Raw genomic sequence first — 13,726 nt, forward strand, 5'->3', positions numbered from 1 at the left:
TGTTACTTCTTCATCCAGCCAGTACTGCCATTACTTGGAGAAGGCGTGGTTTGCAGTCAACAAGCCAATCAAATGCACCATTAACATGACCGTAGACCCTCTAAGGCGAATATTGCACCATGTGTTTTGTGAGTGTCGGACCAGATACAGTTGAATGTTTTTGGGACCGTAGGCATCCCTTCGCAGAGACAATTTCATAGTCCATGAAGTTCTACTGAGACGTGATTGTTGCTGGTTGAAAACTTAACCCAATACCCCGCCGAGATGACTTGAAATATAGTCAGCTATGGCAATTTTTGTCGGTCTCAGATGAGACTTAATACTTTTTGCAAATGTAAAACCCTGAATTCAACAGTAGATTGATTGAAGTTGTCATTCAAATATCCACAAAAGATGAACTTTCTTGAGTTGTCTGCCTATGATTTACCAACTTTTTCAGCAGGATAGAATTCATGATCAAATACGCCTGTCCATTGTCATCTTTGCTTACCAAAGTATTGTCATTTAGTATTTTTTCCCAACGATGTGTTACTTCTTCATCCAGCCAGTACTGCCATTACTTGGAGAAGGCGTGGTTTGCAGTCAACAAGCCAATCAAATGCACCATTAACATGACCGTAGACCCTCTAAGGCGAATATTGCACCATGTGTTTTGTGAGTGTCGGACCAGATACAGTTGAATGTTTTTGGGACCGTAGGCATCCCTTCGCAGAGGCAATTTCATAGTCCATGAAGTTCTACTGAGACGTGATTGTTGCTGGTTGAAAACTTAACCCAATACCCCGCCGAGATGACTTGAAATATAGTCAGCTATGGCAATTTTTGTCAGTCTCAGATGAGACTTAATACTTTGTGCAAATGTAAAACCCTGAATTCAACAGTAGATTGATTGAAGTTGTCATTCAAATATCCACAAAAGATGAACTTTCTTGAGTTGTCTGCCTATGATTTACCAACTTTTTCAGCAGGATAGAATTCATGATCAAATACGCCTGTCCATTGTCATCTTTGCTTACCAAAGTAGTGTCATTTAGTATTTTTTCCCAACGATGTGTTACTTCTTCATCCAGCCAGTACTGCCATTACTTGGAGAAGGCGTGGCTTGCAGTCAACAAGCCAATCAAATGCACCATTAACATGACCGTAGACCCTCTAAGGCGAATATTGCACCATGTGTTTTGTGAGTGTCGGACCAGATACAGTTGAATGTTTTTGGGACCGTAGGCATCCCTTCGCAGAGGCAATTTCATAGTCCATGAAGTTCTACTGAGACGTGATTGTTGCTGGTTGAAAACTTAACCCAATACCCCGCCGAGATGATTTGAAATATAGTCAGCTATGGCAATTTTTGTCGGTCTCAGATGAGACTTAATACTTTGTGCAAATGTAAAACCCTGAATTCAACAGTAGATTGATTGAAGTTGTCATTCAAATATCCACAAAAGATGAACTTTCTTGAGTTGTCTGCCTATGATTTACCAACTTTTTCAGCAGGATAGAATTCATGATCAAATACGCCTGTCCATTGTCATCTTTGCTTACCAAAGTATTGTCATTTAGTATTTTTTCCCAAGGTGTGTTACTTCTTCATCCAGCCAGGATTGCCATTACTTGGAGAAGGCGTGGTTTGCAGTCAACAAGCCAATCAAATGCACCATTAACATGACCGTAGACCCTCTAAGGCGAATATTGCACCATGTGTTTTGTGAGTGTCGGACCAGATACAGTTGAATGTTTTGGGACCGTAGGCATCCCTTCGCAGAGGCAATTTCATAGTCCATGAAGTTCTACTGAGACGTGATTGTTGCTGGTTGAAAACTTAACCCAATACCCCGCCGAGATGACTTGAAATATAGTCAGCTATGGCAATTTTTGTCGGTCTCAGATGAGACTTAATACTTTGTGCAAATGTAAAACCCTGAATTCAACAGTAGATTGATTGAAGTTGTCATTCAAATATCCACAAAAGATGAACTTTCTTGAGTTGTCTGCCTATGATTTACCAACTTTTTCAGCAGGATAGAATTCATGATCAAATACGCCTGTCCATTGTCATCTTTGCTTACCAAAGTAGTGTCATTTAGTATTTTTTCCCAACGATGTGTTACTTCTTCATCCAGCCAGTACTGCCATTACTTGGAGAAGGCGTGGCTTGCAGTCAACAAGCCAATCAAATGCACCATTAACATGACCGTAGACCCTCTAAGGCGAATATTGCACCATGTGTTTTGTGAGTGTCGGACCAGATACAGTTGAATGTTTTTGGGACCGTAGGCATCCCTTCGCAGAGGCAATTTCATAGTCCATGAAGTTCTACTGAGACATGATTGTTGCTGGTTGAAAACTTAACCCAATACCCCGCCGAGATGATTTGAAATATAGTCAGCTATGGCAATTTTTGTCGGTCTCAGATGAGACTTAATACTTTGTGCAAATGTAAAACCCTGAATTCAACAGTAGATTGATTGAAGTTGTCATTCAAATATCCACAAAAGATGAACTTTCTTGAGTTGTCTGCCTATGATTTACCAACTTTTTCAGCAGGATAGAATTCATGATCAAATACGCCTGTCCATTGTCATCTTTGCTTACCAAAGTATTGTCATTTACTATTTTTTCCCAAGGTGTGTTACTTCTTCATCCAGCCAGGATTGCCATTACTTGGAGAAGGCGTGGTTTGCAGTCAACAAGCCAATCAAATGCACCATTAACATGACCGTAGACCCTCTAAGGCGAATATTGCACCATGTGTTTTGTGAGTGTCGGACCAGATACAGTTGAATGTTTTTGGGACCGTAGGCATCCCTTCGCAGAGGCAATTTCATAGTCCATGAAGTTCTACTGAGACGTGATTGTTGCTGGTTGAAAACTTAACCCAATACCCCGCCGAGATGACTTGAAATATAGTCAGCTATGGCAATTTTTGTCGGTCTCAGATGAGACTTAATACTTTGTGCAAATGTAAAACCCTGAATTCAACAGTAGATTGATTGAAGTTGTCATTCAAATATCCACAAAAGATGAGCTTTTTCAAGTTGACTGCCTATGATTTACCAACTTTTATAGCAGGATAGAATTCATGATCAAATACGCCTATCCATTGTCATCTTTGCTTCCCAAAGTAGTGTCATTTACTATTTTTTCCCAACGATGTGTTACTTCTTCATCCAGCCAGTACTGCCATTACTTGGAGAAGGCGTGGTTTGCAGTCAACAAGCCAATCAAATGCACCATTAACATGACCGTAGACCCTCTAAGGCGAATATTGCACCATGTGTTTTGTGAGTGTCGGACCAGATACAGTTGAATGTTTTTGGGACCGTAGGCATCCCTTCGCAGAGGCAATTTCATAGTCCATGAAGTTCTACTGAGACGTGATTGTTGCTGGTTGAAAACTTAACCCAATACCCCGCCGAGATGATTTGAAATATAGTCAGCTATGGCAATTTTTGTCGGTCTCAGATGAGACTTAATACTTTGTGCAAATGTAAAACCCTGAATTCAACAGTAGATTGATTGAAGTTGTCATTCAAATATCCACAAAAGATGATGAACTTTCTTGAGTTGTCTGCCTGTGATTTACCAACTTTTTCAGCAGGATAGAATTCATGATCAAATACGCCTGTCCATTGTCATCTTTGCTTACCAAAGTATTGTCATTTAGTATTTTTTCCCAAGGTGTGTTACTTCTTCATCCAGCCAGGATTGCCATTACTTGGAGAAGGCGTGGTTTGCAGTCAACAAGCCAATCAAATGCACCATTAACATGACCGTAGACCCTCTAAGGCGAATATTGCACCATGTGTTTTGTGAGTGTCGGACCAGATACAGTTGAATGTTTTTGGGACCGTAGGCATCCCTTCGCAGAGGCAATTTCGTAGTCCGTGAAGTTCTACTGAGACGTGATTGTTGCTGGTTGAAAACTTAACCCAATACCCTGCCGAGATGACTTGAAATATAGTCAGCTATGGCAATTTTTGTCTGTCTCAGATGAGACTTAATACTTTGTGCAAATGTGAAACCCTGAATTCAACAGTAGATTGATTGAAGTTGTCATTCAAATATCCACAAAAGATGAGCTTTTTCAAGTTGACTGCCTAGGATTTACCAACTTTTATAGCAGGATAGAATTCATGATCAAATACGCCTATCCATTGTCATCTTTGCTTCCCAAAGTAGTGTCATTTACTATTTTTTCCCAACGATGTGTTACTTCTTCATCCAGCCAGTACTGCCATTACTTGTAGAAGGCGTGGTTTGCAGTCAACAAGCCAATCAAATGCACCATTAACATGACCGTAGACCCTCTAAGGCGAATATTGCACCATGTGTTTTGTGAGTGTCGGACCAGATACAGTTGAATGTTTTTGGGACCGTAGGCATCCCTTCGCAGAGGCAATTTCATAGTCCATGAAGTTCTACTGAGACGTGATTGTTGCTGGTTGAAAACTTAACCCAATACCCCGCCGAGATGACTTGAAATATAGTCAGCTATGGCAATTTTTGTCGGTCTCAGATGAGACTTAATACTTTGTGCAAATGTGAAACCCAGAATTCAACAGTAGATTGATTGAAGTTGTCATTCAAATATCCACAAAAGATGAGCTTTTTCAAGTTGACTGCCTGTGATTTACCAACTTTTATAGCAGGATAGAATTCATGATCAAATACGCCTATCCATTGTCATCTTTGCTTCCCAAAGTAGTGTCATTTACTATTTTTTCCCAACGATGTGTTACTTCTTCATCCAGCCAGTACTGCCATTACTTGGAGAAGGCGTGGTTTGCAGTCAACAAGCCAATCAAATGCACCATTAACATGACCGTAGACCCTCTAAGGCGAATATTGCACCATGTGTTTTGTGAGTGTCGGACCAGATACAGTTGAATGTTTTTGGGACCGTAGGCATCCCTTCGCAGAGGCAATTTCATAGTCCATGAAGTTCTACTGAGACGTGATTGTTGCTGGTTGAAAACTTAACCCAATACCCCGCCGAGATGACTTGAAATATAGTCAGCTATGGCAATTTTTGTCGGTCTCAGATGAGACTTAATACTTTGTGCAAATGTAAAACCCTGAATTCAACAGTAGATTGATTGAAGTTGTCATTCAAATATCCACAAAAGATGAACTTTCTTGAGTTGTCTGCCTATGATTTACCAACTTTTTCAGCAGGATAGAATTCATGATCAAATACGCCTGTCCATTGTCATCTTTGCTTACCAAAGTATTGTCATTTAGTATTTTTTCCCAACGATGTGTTACTTCTTCATCCAGCCAGTACTGCCATTACTTGGAGAAGGCGTGGTTTGCAGTCAACAAGCCAATCAAATGCACCATTAACATGACCGTAGACCCTCTAAGGCGAATATTGCACCATGTGTTTTGTGAGTGTCGGACCAGATACAGTTGAATGTTTTTGGGACCGTAGGCATCCTTTCGCAGAGGCAATTTCATAGTCCATGAAGTTCTACTGAGACATGATTGTTGCTGGTTGAAAACTTAACCCAATACCCCGCCGAGATGACTTGAAATATAGTCAGCTATGGCAATTTTTGTCGGTCTCAGATGAGACTTAATACTTTGTGCAAATGTAAAACCCTGAATTCAACAGTAGATTGATTGAAGTTGTCATTCAAATATCCACAAAAGATGAACTTTCTTGAGTTGTCTGCCTATGATTTACCAACTTTTTCAGCAGGATAGAATTCATGATCAAATACGCCTGTCCATTGTCATCTTTGCTTACCAAAGTATTGTCATTTAGTATTTTTTCCCAAGGTGTGTTACTTCTTCATCCAGCCAGGATTGCCATTACTTGGAGAAGGCGTGGTTTGCAGTCAACAAGCCAATCAAATGCACCATTAACATGACCGTAGACCCTCTAAGGCGAATATTGCACCATGTGTTTTGTGAGTGTCGGACCAGATACAGTTGAATGTTTTTGGGACCGTAGGCATCCCTTCGCAGAGGCAATTTCATAGTCCATGAAGTTCTACTGAGACGTGATTGTTGCTGGTTGAAAACTTAACCCAATACCCCGCCGAGATGACTTGAAATATAGTCAGCTATGGCAATTTTTGTCGGTCTCAGATGAGACTTAATACTTTGTGCAAATGTAAAACCCTGAATTCAACAGTAGATTGATTGAAGTTGTCATTCAAATATCCACAAAAGATGAGCTTTTTCAAGTTGACTGCCTATGATTTACCAACTTTTATAGCAGGATAGAATTCATGATCAAATACGCCTATCCATTGTCATCTTTGCTTCCCAAAGTAGTGTCATTTAGTATTTTTTCCCAACGATGTGTTACTTCTTCATCCAGCCAGTACTGCCATTACTTGGAGAAGGCGTGGTTTGCAGTCAACAAGCCAATCAAATGCACCATTAACATGACCGTAGACCCTCTAAGGCGAATATTGCACCATGTGTTTTGTGAGTGTCGGACCAGATACAGTTGAATGTTTTTGGGACCGTAGGCATCCCTTCGCAGAGGCAATTTCATAGTCCATGAAGTTCTACTGAGACGTGATTGTTGCTGGTTGAAAACTTAACCCAATACCCCGCCGAGATGACTTGAAATATAGTCAGCTATGGCAATTTTTGTCAGTCTCAGATGAGACTTAATACTTTGTGCAAATGTAAAACCCTGAATTCAACAGTAGATTGATTGAAGTTGTCATTCAAATATCCACAAAAGATGAACTTTCTTGAGTTGTCTGCCTATGATTTACCAACTTTTTCAGCAGGATAGAATTCATGATCAAATACGCCTGTCCATTGTCATCTTTGCTTACCAAAGTAGTGTCATTTAGTATTTTTTCCCAACGATGTGTTACTTCTTCATCCAGCCAGTACTGCCATTACTTGGAGAAGGCGTGGCTTGCAGTCAACAAGCCAATCAAATGCACCATTAACATGACCGTAGACCCTCTAAGGCGAATATTGCACCATGTGTTTTGTGAGTGTCGGACCAGATACAGTTGAATGTTTTTGGGACCGTAGGCATCCCTTCGCAGAGGCAATTTCATAGTCCATGAAGTTCTACTGAGACGTGATTGTTGCTGGTTGAAAACTTAACCCAATACCCCGCCGAGATGATTTGAAATATAGTCAGCTATGGCAATTTTTGTCGGTCTCAGATGAGACTTAATACTTTGTGCAAATGTAAAACCCTGAATTCAACAGTAGATTGATTGAAGTTGTCATTCAAATATCCACAAAAGATGAACTTTCTTGAGTTGTCTGCCTATGATTTACCAACTTTTTCAGCAGGATAGAATTCATGATCAAATACGCCTGTCCATTGTCATCTTTGCTTACCAAAGTATTGTCATTTAGTATTTTTTCCCAAGGTGTGTTACTTCTTCATCCAGCCAGGATTGCCATTACTTGGAGAAGGCGTGGTTTGCAGTCAACAAGCCAATCAAATGCACCATTAACATGACCGTAGACCCTCTAAGGCGAATATTGCACCATGTGTTTTGTGAGTGTCGGACCAGATACAGTTGAATGTTTTGGGACCGTAGGCATCCCTTCGCAGAGGCAATTTCATAGTCCATGAAGTTCTACTGAGACGTGATTGTTGCTGGTTGAAAACTTAACCCAATACCCCGCCGAGATGACTTGAAATATAGTCAGCTATGGCAATTTTTGTCGGTCTCAGATGAGACTTAATACTTTGTGCAAATGTAAAACCCTGAATTCAACAGTAGATTGATTGAAGTTGTCATTCAAATATCCACAAAAGATGAACTTTCTTGAGTTGTCTGCCTATGATTTACCAACTTTTTCAGCAGGATAGAATTCATGATCAAATACGCCTGTCCATTGTCATCTTTGCTTACCAAAGTAGTGTCATTTAGTATTTTTTCCCAACGATGTGTTACTTCTTCATCCAGCCAGTACTGCCATTACTTGGAGAAGGCGTGGCTTGCAGTCAACAAGCCAATCAAATGCACCATTAACATGACCGTAGACCCTCTAAGGCGAATATTGCACCATGTGTTTTGTGAGTGTCGGACCAGATACAGTTGAATGTTTTTGGGACCGTAGGCATCCCTTCGCAGAGGCAATTTCATAGTCCATGAAGTTCTACTGAGACGTGATTGTTGCTGGTTGAAAACTTAACCCAATACCCCGCCGAGATGATTTGAAATATAGTCAGCTATGGCAATTTTTGTCGGTCTCAGATGAGACTTAATACTTTGTGCAAATGTAAAACCCTGAATTCAACAGTAGATTGATTGAAGTTGTCATTCAAATATCCACAAAAGATGAACTTTCTTGAGTTGTCTGCCTATGATTTACCAACTTTTTCAGCAGGATAGAATTCATGATCAAATACGCCTGTCCATTGTCATCTTTGCTTACCAAAGTATTGTCATTTACTATTTTTTCCCAAGGTGTGTTACTTCTTCATCCAGCCAGGATTGCCATTACTTGGAGAAGGCGTGGTTTGCAGTCAACAAGCCAATCAAATGCACCATTAACATGACCGTAGACCCTCTAAGGCGAATATTGCACCATGTGTTTTGTGAGTGTCGGACCAGATACAGTTGAATGTTTTTGGGACCGTAGGCATCCCTTCGCAGAGGCAATTTCATAGTCCATGAAGTTCTACTGAGACGTGATTGTTGCTGGTTGAAAACTTAACCCAATACCCCCCCGAGATGACTTGAAATATAGTCAGCTATGGCAATTTTTGTCGGTCTCAGATGAGACTTAATACTTTGTGCAAATATGAAATCCTGAATTCAACAGTAGATTGATTGAAGTTGTCATTCAAATATCCACAAAAGATGAGCTTTTTCAAGTTGACTGCCTATGATTTACCAACTTTTATAGCAGGATAGAATTCATGATCAAATACGCCTATCCATTGTCATCTTTGCTTCCCAAAGTAGTGTCATTTACTATTTTTTCCCAACGATGTGTTACTTCTTCATCCAGCCAGTACTGCCATTACTTGTAGAAGGCGTGGTTTGCAGTCAACAAGCCAATCAAATGCACCATTAACATGACCGTAGACCCTCTAAGGCGAATATTGCACCATGTGTTTTGTGAGTGTCGGACCAGATACAGTTGAATGTTTTTGGGACCGTAGGCATCCCTTCGCAGAGGCAATTTCATAGTCCATGAAGTTCTACTGAGACGTGATTGTTGCTGGTTGAAAACTTAACCCAATACCCCGCCGAGATGACTTGAAATATAGTCAGCTATGGCAATTTTTGTCGGTCTCAGATGAGACTTAATACTTTGTGCAAATGTAAAACCCTGAATTCAACAGTAGATTGATTGAAGTTGTCATTCAAATATCCACAAAAGATGAGCTTTTTCAAGTTGACTGCCTATGATTTACCAACTTTTATAGCAGGATAGAATTCATGATCAAATACGCCTATCCATTGTCATCTTTGCTTCCCAAAGTAGTGTCATTTACTATTTTTTCCCAACGATGTGTTACTTCTTCATCCAGCCAGTACTGCCATTACTTGGAGAAGGCGTGGTTTGCAGTCAACAAGCCAATCAAATGCACCATTAACATGACCGTAGACCCTCTAAGGCGAATATTGCACCATGTGTTTTGTGAGTGTCGGACCAGATACAGTTGAATGTTTTTGGGACCGTAGGCATCCCTTCGCAGAGGCAATTTCATAGTCCATGAAGTTCTACTGAGACGTGATTGTTGCTGGTTGAAAACTTAACCCAATACCCCGCCGAGATGATTTGAAATATAGTCAGCTATGGCAATTTTTGTCAGTCTCAGATGAGACTTAATACTTTGTGCAAATGTAAAACCCTGAATTCAACAGTAGATTGATTGAAGTTGTCATTCAAATATCCACAAAAGATGATGAACTTTCTTGAGTTGTCTGCCTGTGATTTACCAACTTTTTCAGCAGGATAGAATTCATGATCAAATACGCCTGTCCATTGTCATCTTTGCTTACCAAAGTATTGTCATTTAGTATTTTTTCCCAAGGTGTGTTACTTCTTCATCCAGCCAGGATTGCCATTACTTGGAGAAGGCGTGGTTTGCAGTCAACAAGCCAATCAAATGCACCATTAACATGACCGTAGACCCTCTAAGGCGAATATTGCACCATGTGTTTTGTGAGTGTCGGACCAGATACAGTTGAATGTTTTTGGGACCGTAGGCATCCCTTCGCAGAGGCAATTTCGTAGTCCGTGAAGTTCTACTGAGACGTGATTGTTGCTGGTTGAAAACTTAACCCAATACCCCGCCGAGATGACTTGAAATAGTCAGCTATGGCAATTTTTGTCGGTCTCAGATGAGACCTAATACTTTGTGCAAATGTAAAACCCTGAATTCAACAGTAGATTGATTGAAGTTGTCATTCAAATATCCACAAGAGATGAACTTTTTTAAGTTGACTGCCTATGATTTACCAACTTTTTCAGCAGGATAGAATTCATGATCAAATACGCCCGTCCATTGTCAACTTTCCTTAACAAAGTATTGTCATTTAGTATTTTTTCCCAACGATGTGTTACTTCTTCATCCAGCCAGGATTGCCATTACTTGGAGAAGGCGTGGCTTGCAGTCAACAAGCCAATCAAATGCACCATTAACATGACCGTAGACCCTCTAAGGCGAATATTGCACCATGTGTTTTGTGAGTGTCGGACCAGATACAGTTGAATGTTTTTGGGACCGTAGGCATCCCTTCGCAGAGGCAATTTCATAGTCCATGAAGTTCTACTGAGACGTGATTGTTGCTGGTTGAAAACTTAACCCAATACCCCGCCGAGATGACTTGAAATATAGTCAGCTATGGCAATTTTTGTCGGTCTCAGATGAGACTTAATACTTTGTGCAAATGTAAAACCCTGAATTCAACAGTAGATTGATTGAAGTTGTCATTCAAATATCCACAAAAGATGAGCTTTTTCAAGTTGACTGCCTATGATTTACCAACTTTTATAGCAGGATAGAATTCATGATCAAATACGCCTGTCCATTGTCATCTTTGCTTCCCAAAGTAGTGTCATTTAGTATTTTTTCCCAACGATGTGTTACTTCTTCATCCAGCCAGTACTGCCATTACTTGGAGAAGGCGTGGTTTGCAGTCAACAAGCCAATCAAATGCACCATTAACATGACCGTAGACCCTCTAAGGCGAATATTGCACCATGTGTTTTGTGAGTGTCGGACCAGATACAGTTGAATGTTTTTGGGACCGTAGGCATCCCTTCGCAGAGGCAATTTCATAGTCCATGAAGTTCTACTGAGACGTGATTGTTGCTGGTTGAAAACTTAACCCAATACCCCGCCGAGATGACTTGAAATATAGTCAGCTATGGCAATTTTTGTCGGTCTCAGATGAGTCTTAATACTTTTTGCAAATGTAAAACCCTGAATTCAACAGTAGATTGATTGAAGTTGTCATTCAAATATCCACAAAAGATGAACTTTCTTGAGTTGTCTGCCTATGATTTACCAACTTTTTCAGCAGGATAGAATTCATGATCAAATACGCCTGTCCATTGTCATCTTTGCTTACCAAAGTATTGTCATTTAGTATTTTTTCCCAACGATGTGTTACTTCTTCATCCAGCCAGTACTGCCATTACTTGGAGAAGGCGTGGTTTGCAGTCAACAAGCCAATCAAATGCACCATTAACATGACCGTAGACCCTCTAAGGCGAATATTGCACCATGTGTTTTGTGAGTGTCGGACCAGATACAGTTGAATGTTTTTGGGACCGTAGGCATCCCTTCGCAGAGGCAATTTCATAGTCCATGAAGTTCTACTGAGACGTGATTGTTGCTGGTTGAAAACTTAACCCAATACCCCGCCGAGATGACTTGAAATATAGTCAGCTATGGCAATTTTTGTCAGTCTCAGATGAGACTTAATACTTTGTGCAAATGTAAAACCCTGAATTCAACAGTAGATTGATTGAAGTTGTCATTCAAATATCCACAAAAGATGAACTTTCTTGAGTTGTCTGCCTATGATTTACCAACTTTTTCAGCAGGATAGAATTCATGATCAAATACGCCTGTCCATTGTCATCTTTGCTTACCAAAGTAGTGTCATTTAGTATTTTTTCCCAACGATGTGTTACTTCTTCATCCAGCCAGTACTGCCATTACTTGGAGAAGGCGTGGCTTGCAGTCAACAAGCCAATCAAATGCACCATTAACATGACCGTAGACCCTCTAAGGCGAATATTGCACCATGTGTTTTGTGAGTGTCGGACCAGATACAGTTGAATGTTTTTGGGACCGTAGGCATCCCTTCGCAGAGGCAATTTCATAGTCCATGAAGTTCTACTGAGACGTGATTGTTGCTGGTTGAAAACTTAACCCAATACCCCGCCGAGATGATTTGAAATATAGTCAGCTATGGCAATTTTTGTCGGTCTCAGATGAGACTTAATACTTTGTGCAAATGTAAAACCCTGAATTCAACAGTAGATTGATTGAAGTTGTCATTCAAATATCCACAAAAGATGAACTTTCTTGAGTTGTCTGCCTATGATTTACCAACTTTTTCAGCAGGATAGAATTCATGATCAAATACGCCTGTCCATTGTCATCTTTGCTTACCAAAGTATTGTCATTTACTATTTTTTCCCAAGGTGTGTTACTTCTTCATCCAGCCAGGATTGCCATTACTTGGAGAAGGCGTGGTTTGCAGTCAACAAGCCAATCAAATGCACCATTAACATGACCGTAGACCCTCTAAGGCGAATATTGCACCATGTGTTTTGTGAGTGTCGGACCAGATACAGTTGAATGTTTTTGGGACCGTAGGCATCCCTTCGCAGAGGCAATTTCATAGTCCATGAAGTTCTACTGAGACGTGATTGTTGCTGGTTGAAAACTTAACCCAATACCCCCCCGAGATGACTTGAAATATAGTCAGCTATGGCAATTTTTGTCGGTCTCAGATGAGACTTAATACTTTGTGCAAATATGAAATCCTGAATTCAACAGTAGATTGATTGAAGTTGTCATTCAAATATCCACAAAAGATGAGCTTTTTCAAGTTGACTGCCTATGATTTACCAACTTTTATAGCAGGATAGAATTCATGATCAAATACGCCTATCCATTGTCATCTTTGCTTCCCAAAGTAGTGTCATTTACTATTTTTTCCCAACGATGTGTTACTTCTTCATCCAGCCAGTACTGCCATTACTTGTAGAAGGCGTGGTTTGCAGTCAACAAGCCAATCAAATGCACCATTAACATGACCGTAGACCCTCTAAGGCGAATATTGCACCATGTGTTTTGTGAGTGTCGGACCAGATACAGTTGAATGTTTTTGGGACCGTAGGCATCCCTTCGCAGAGGCAATTTCATAGTCCATGAAGTTCTACTGAGACGTGATTGTTGCTGGTTGAAAACTTAACCCAATACCCCGCCGAGATGACTTGAAATATAGTCAGCTATGGCAATTTTTGTCGGTCTCAGATGAGACTTAATACTTTGTGCAAATGTAAAACCCTGAATTCAACAGTAGATTGATTGAAGTTGTCATTCAAATATCCACAAAAGATGAGCTTTTTCAAGTTGACTGCCTATGATTTACCAACTTTTATAGCAGGATAGAATTCATGATCAAATACGCCTATCCATTGTCATCTTTGCTTCCCAAAGTAGTGTCATTTACTATTTTTTCCCAACGATGTGTTACTTCTTCATCCAGCCAGTACTGCCATTACTTGGAGAAGGCGTGGTTTGCAG

At 40.4% G+C, this 13,726-nt stretch overlaps 26 non-coding genes across 26 annotated transcripts; all 26 read left to right on the forward strand.

Annotated features, from left to right (window-relative positions):
• The first annotated feature begins 174 nt into the window (after window positions 1-174).
• On the forward strand, window positions 175-315 carry LOC137873293 (U4 spliceosomal RNA). The gene has a single exon (XR_011103146.1). It is a non-coding gene; the product is annotated as a U4 spliceosomal RNA (small nuclear RNA).
• A 385-nt stretch (window positions 316-700) lies between these two features.
• Window positions 701-841, forward strand: LOC137873243 (U4 spliceosomal RNA). The gene has a single exon (XR_011103098.1). It is a non-coding gene; the product is annotated as a U4 spliceosomal RNA (small nuclear RNA).
• Window positions 842-1,226: 385 nt separating this feature from the next.
• On the forward strand, window positions 1,227-1,367 carry LOC137873284 (U4 spliceosomal RNA). Its single transcript, XR_011103137.1, has one exon. It is a non-coding gene; the product is annotated as a U4 spliceosomal RNA (small nuclear RNA).
• A 383-nt stretch (window positions 1,368-1,750) lies between these two features.
• Window positions 1,751-1,891, forward strand: LOC137873255 (U4 spliceosomal RNA). Its single transcript, XR_011103110.1, has one exon. It is a non-coding gene; the product is annotated as a U4 spliceosomal RNA (small nuclear RNA).
• Window positions 1,892-2,276: 385 nt separating this feature from the next.
• On the forward strand, window positions 2,277-2,417 carry LOC137873282 (U4 spliceosomal RNA). The gene has a single exon (XR_011103135.1). It is a non-coding gene; the product is annotated as a U4 spliceosomal RNA (small nuclear RNA).
• A 384-nt stretch (window positions 2,418-2,801) lies between these two features.
• Window positions 2,802-2,942, forward strand: LOC137873257 (U4 spliceosomal RNA). The gene has a single exon (XR_011103112.1). It is a non-coding gene; the product is annotated as a U4 spliceosomal RNA (small nuclear RNA).
• Window positions 2,943-3,327: 385 nt separating this feature from the next.
• LOC137873285 (U4 spliceosomal RNA) lies at window positions 3,328-3,468 on the forward strand. Its single transcript, XR_011103138.1, has one exon. It is a non-coding gene; the product is annotated as a U4 spliceosomal RNA (small nuclear RNA).
• Window positions 3,469-3,855: 387 nt separating this feature from the next.
• LOC137873294 (U4 spliceosomal RNA) lies at window positions 3,856-3,996 on the forward strand. The gene has a single exon (XR_011103147.1). It is a non-coding gene; the product is annotated as a U4 spliceosomal RNA (small nuclear RNA).
• A 385-nt stretch (window positions 3,997-4,381) lies between these two features.
• Window positions 4,382-4,522, forward strand: LOC137873259 (U4 spliceosomal RNA). Its single transcript, XR_011103113.1, has one exon. It is a non-coding gene; the product is annotated as a U4 spliceosomal RNA (small nuclear RNA).
• A 385-nt stretch (window positions 4,523-4,907) lies between these two features.
• LOC137873260 (U4 spliceosomal RNA) lies at window positions 4,908-5,048 on the forward strand. Its single transcript, XR_011103114.1, has one exon. It is a non-coding gene; the product is annotated as a U4 spliceosomal RNA (small nuclear RNA).
• Window positions 5,049-5,433: 385 nt separating this feature from the next.
• LOC137873232 (U4 spliceosomal RNA) lies at window positions 5,434-5,574 on the forward strand. Its single transcript, XR_011103088.1, has one exon. It is a non-coding gene; the product is annotated as a U4 spliceosomal RNA (small nuclear RNA).
• A 384-nt stretch (window positions 5,575-5,958) lies between these two features.
• LOC137873261 (U4 spliceosomal RNA) lies at window positions 5,959-6,099 on the forward strand. The gene has a single exon (XR_011103115.1). It is a non-coding gene; the product is annotated as a U4 spliceosomal RNA (small nuclear RNA).
• A 385-nt stretch (window positions 6,100-6,484) lies between these two features.
• On the forward strand, window positions 6,485-6,625 carry LOC137873244 (U4 spliceosomal RNA). Its single transcript, XR_011103099.1, has one exon. It is a non-coding gene; the product is annotated as a U4 spliceosomal RNA (small nuclear RNA).
• Window positions 6,626-7,010: 385 nt separating this feature from the next.
• Window positions 7,011-7,151, forward strand: LOC137873286 (U4 spliceosomal RNA). Its single transcript, XR_011103139.1, has one exon. It is a non-coding gene; the product is annotated as a U4 spliceosomal RNA (small nuclear RNA).
• A 383-nt stretch (window positions 7,152-7,534) lies between these two features.
• Window positions 7,535-7,675, forward strand: LOC137873262 (U4 spliceosomal RNA). The gene has a single exon (XR_011103116.1). It is a non-coding gene; the product is annotated as a U4 spliceosomal RNA (small nuclear RNA).
• Window positions 7,676-8,060: 385 nt separating this feature from the next.
• LOC137873287 (U4 spliceosomal RNA) lies at window positions 8,061-8,201 on the forward strand. The gene has a single exon (XR_011103140.1). It is a non-coding gene; the product is annotated as a U4 spliceosomal RNA (small nuclear RNA).
• Window positions 8,202-8,585: 384 nt separating this feature from the next.
• LOC137873297 (U4 spliceosomal RNA) lies at window positions 8,586-8,726 on the forward strand. The gene has a single exon (XR_011103150.1). It is a non-coding gene; the product is annotated as a U4 spliceosomal RNA (small nuclear RNA).
• Window positions 8,727-9,111: 385 nt separating this feature from the next.
• Window positions 9,112-9,252, forward strand: LOC137873263 (U4 spliceosomal RNA). Its single transcript, XR_011103117.1, has one exon. It is a non-coding gene; the product is annotated as a U4 spliceosomal RNA (small nuclear RNA).
• Window positions 9,253-9,637: 385 nt separating this feature from the next.
• Window positions 9,638-9,778, forward strand: LOC137873277 (U4 spliceosomal RNA). The gene has a single exon (XR_011103130.1). It is a non-coding gene; the product is annotated as a U4 spliceosomal RNA (small nuclear RNA).
• A 387-nt stretch (window positions 9,779-10,165) lies between these two features.
• Window positions 10,166-10,304, forward strand: LOC137873239 (U4 spliceosomal RNA). Its single transcript, XR_011103095.1, has one exon. It is a non-coding gene; the product is annotated as a U4 spliceosomal RNA (small nuclear RNA).
• Window positions 10,305-10,689: 385 nt separating this feature from the next.
• Window positions 10,690-10,830, forward strand: LOC137873264 (U4 spliceosomal RNA). Its single transcript, XR_011103118.1, has one exon. It is a non-coding gene; the product is annotated as a U4 spliceosomal RNA (small nuclear RNA).
• A 385-nt stretch (window positions 10,831-11,215) lies between these two features.
• LOC137873289 (U4 spliceosomal RNA) lies at window positions 11,216-11,356 on the forward strand. The gene has a single exon (XR_011103142.1). It is a non-coding gene; the product is annotated as a U4 spliceosomal RNA (small nuclear RNA).
• Window positions 11,357-11,741: 385 nt separating this feature from the next.
• On the forward strand, window positions 11,742-11,882 carry LOC137873246 (U4 spliceosomal RNA). Its single transcript, XR_011103101.1, has one exon. It is a non-coding gene; the product is annotated as a U4 spliceosomal RNA (small nuclear RNA).
• A 385-nt stretch (window positions 11,883-12,267) lies between these two features.
• LOC137873288 (U4 spliceosomal RNA) lies at window positions 12,268-12,408 on the forward strand. Its single transcript, XR_011103141.1, has one exon. It is a non-coding gene; the product is annotated as a U4 spliceosomal RNA (small nuclear RNA).
• Window positions 12,409-12,792: 384 nt separating this feature from the next.
• On the forward strand, window positions 12,793-12,933 carry LOC137873298 (U4 spliceosomal RNA). Its single transcript, XR_011103151.1, has one exon. It is a non-coding gene; the product is annotated as a U4 spliceosomal RNA (small nuclear RNA).
• A 385-nt stretch (window positions 12,934-13,318) lies between these two features.
• Window positions 13,319-13,459, forward strand: LOC137873265 (U4 spliceosomal RNA). Its single transcript, XR_011103119.1, has one exon. It is a non-coding gene; the product is annotated as a U4 spliceosomal RNA (small nuclear RNA).
• Window positions 13,460-13,726: the final 267 nt, after the last annotated feature.

The sequence above is a fragment of the Cebidichthys violaceus genome, unplaced genomic scaffold (assembly GCF_023349555.1).
Source record: "Cebidichthys violaceus isolate CVI_PGR_0920_01 unplaced genomic scaffold, fCebVio1.0.p SCAF_16, whole genome shotgun sequence".
NCBI lineage: Eukaryota > Metazoa > Chordata > Actinopteri > Perciformes > Stichaeidae > Cebidichthys > Cebidichthys violaceus.